The sequence below is a fragment of the Microtus ochrogaster genome, chromosome 19 (genome assembly GCF_000317375.1).
Source record: "Microtus ochrogaster isolate Prairie Vole_2 chromosome 19, MicOch1.0, whole genome shotgun sequence".
Classification (NCBI taxonomy): Eukaryota; Metazoa; Chordata; class Mammalia; order Rodentia; family Cricetidae; genus Microtus; species Microtus ochrogaster.
Genome location: NC_022021.1, coordinates 59245787 through 59248956, shown reverse-complemented (window position 1 = coordinate 59248956; position 3170 = coordinate 59245787).

Here is a 3170-nt window from a genome sequence, read left to right as displayed (position 1 = left end):
TTGTCTCTCGGCAGTAAATGAAACCTGGAATCAAATTGCTTTCATGCCAGAACACTGGGCTAAAGCACAGGAAGTGACTCTGTGAGTGTGTGATTCAAAGCTACAGAGAAACCCTGTCTCAGAAAACCAAATAAATAAATAAATAAGTAAATAAATAAATAAAAATAAAATAAATATCCTATGGATAAACAGACATCAGCCTAGCCAGTGTGTTGTCTCTCGGCAGTAAATGAAACCTGGAATCAAATTGCTTTCATGCCAGAACACTGGGCTAAAGCACAGGAAGTGACTCTGTGAGTGTGTGATTGGACTCACGAAACTAGGACTCTAAATTGCACGTTTTGTCTAATGCCACCAAGACAGTTCTGAACTAAGTTCATGCCACTGTGTTGGGTATTTGGAGATGGCGGGGCGGTTCCAATGCCCCACTTCTGAAGAACATGGCCATGTGGCATATGGCTAGCGATTTTCAATGACACCAAGGTGCCCAGTAGTCACTTTGAGTGGTCCTCCTAGAATCCCTCAGCTCCCTCTGCAATTCCTCAGAGGGTCCATATAATGCCAAGACAAAAACGCAACAAAAATGAAGACACAGAACTGCATTCCATCAAGTAATTTTGCAAGACATTTCCCTAGAATAGCTTTATGTCTGACCACCTTCATATGAAGAGATAAACTACAGCTGCAAAGTCAGACATGGGTTGAACCCAGAGCAGGTAGCAGCACAGAGATGTCCAGGACTGAACTTCAGATTGGCCCATGGGTTAGAAAGATGGGTTCAGTTATTACTGTCTGTACTACACTTTCCTTTTTTTATTTTTTTATTTATTATGCATACAATATTCTGTCTGTGTATATGTCTGCAGGCCAGAAGAGGGCACCAGACCCCATTACAGATGGTTGTGAGCCACCATGTGGTAGCTGTGAATTGAACTCAGGACCTTTGGAAGAGCAGGCAATGCTCTTAACCTCTGAGCCATCTCCCAGCCTCTGTACTACACTTTCTATTGCTGTGATAAAGCACTGTGACCAAAAGCAACTGGGGAGGAAGGAGTTTGTTTGGCTTACACACCCTGGGTCACACAGTGCATGGAGGGAAGCCAAGACATGAACTCAAGGCAAGAACCTGGAGGCAGGAAAACCATGGAAGAACCTACTTGCCGGCTTGTTCCCCGTGGTTTGCTTGGCCTGCTTTCTTTTATGGTCTTTTATTTGTCCAGGAGTGGCACTGCACACAGTAGGCTGAATCCTCCCACATCAATCATTAATTTAAAAAAATTCCCCCATAGACTAGTGTGCTGGCTGGTTTTATGTCAACTTGACACCAGCTATAGTCATCAGAGAGGAAGTCACCTCAATTGAGAAAATGCCTCCATAAGATCTGGCTATAAGGCATTTTTTAAATTAGTGATTGATGGGGGAGATCCCAGCCCATGGTGGGTGGTGCCTTCCTGCATACCCTGTGTTCTATAAGAAAGCAGGCTGAACAAGCTTCTGAGGTACCAGTCAGTGAGCAGCAGCCCTCCATGGCCTCTGCATCAGCTCCTGCCTCCAGGATCCTGCCCAGCTTGATGGTATGCTGTATGAGCTGGACATGCAGGACCAACAGAAAAGTGACTGCTGAACTTTCCAAAAGACAGAATGGTTCTTCATGGTTCCTGCTTCACAGAAAAAAAAAAAAAAACTGCCAGACATTCTGCAGGATACAGAAGAAAGTAACTGGAGAACTTTGCCAAACAAGGCAGAACAGATCTTCAAATACCTGCTTCGTGAGATATACTAGGCTAATAGGCCGAAGATAGATGCACCAACATTACAAAAGAATTTTGGATGACTGTCCAGGTAGCAAGATGTCTTTGTCAGTTCTAGAGTTTTGGAAGTTGCTTACAATGCACTTCCTATTTGCTTAGGTAATAGTATTTCCTTCTGGTGTCTTTGAATTGTTGAAGACAGATGGTTATAGTTTTTCTTAGTTAGGATAAAAATAAATCAGATATGAAACTTTAGGCTTACAAAACTAGAATAGATGATAGGGTATTCATACTTAATAACTGTTTTGTATATGCAGTTTTACTCTGTTAAAGTTAAAGCCTTCCTTTTTATCTAAACAGAAAATGGGAGATGATGTGAGGATCCTCTCTGTATGCTGTGAATATGTTTTATTACCATTGGTTAATAAAGAAGCTGTTTGACCAATGGCTTAACAGAGAAAAGCCAGGCGAGAAATCTGAACGGGGGTGGGGGAGAGAGAAGGTGGAGTCACAGAGATGCTATGTAGCTGCCTAAGAAGACAGATGCACAGAACTTCATGGCAATACACAGATTAATAGAAATAGATTAATTCAAGATGTAAGTGCTAGCTAGGAGTATGCCTGAGCGATTGGCTAAACAGTGTTGTAATCAGCATAGTTTCTGTGTGATTATTTGGGTCTGGGGGGCCGGGAAACAAAACTTAGTCTCTGTTTACAGGTAACCAAAAGAAAGTCTTAAATAACTTCCTTTAATTGCATGGTGAAGATCCTGAACATACTGTCTCTGATGTCCTTTGACATAGGATGCCAGGGCCCCAACTCAAGAACTCTGTGTCCAGATAAGTAGCATCATGCAGTGTTTGTATCCTCTGGAATGGAGGCCTAAGTCACACCCTGGTCTCCTTGAGCTGCAGCTAGGAAAGCCAAAGAAATGGGTGATTTACAAGAAACAGACTCAGTCAGCTGCAGTTCTGGAGATCTCAAGGTCCCAAGGTCAAGGGAGCAGAGTCTCAAGGCAGCCCTGAGTATCAACTGCAAAGGATATAGGGGTGCTTCTGTGGCAGCCTTGATTTAAAGCCGTGCTCTAGACCAGTGACCACAAAGGCAGCCTGGAAGACCTCCAATGACCTTTAGAGTACCCTCCTCATCTGTGGCCTCTTCTACCCATGATTATCCCTTTAGCCAATGGTCCCTCGGCCAACCTTTAGTTTGTTCTCCCAAATATATCTTTGCCCTCTTTATAAGGTCAGGGTGAAGTTTTTCAATTATTTTACTTTCTTCTTTTAATGAAAAATTATATCTCTAAATTATTTCTCTCATTTTACTACAAGCGACTAAAAGAAGTTACACTGCACCCTGGATCCTTTACTGCTTAGATAATTTTTATGCCGAATATCATACTTCATCACTGTTAAGTTC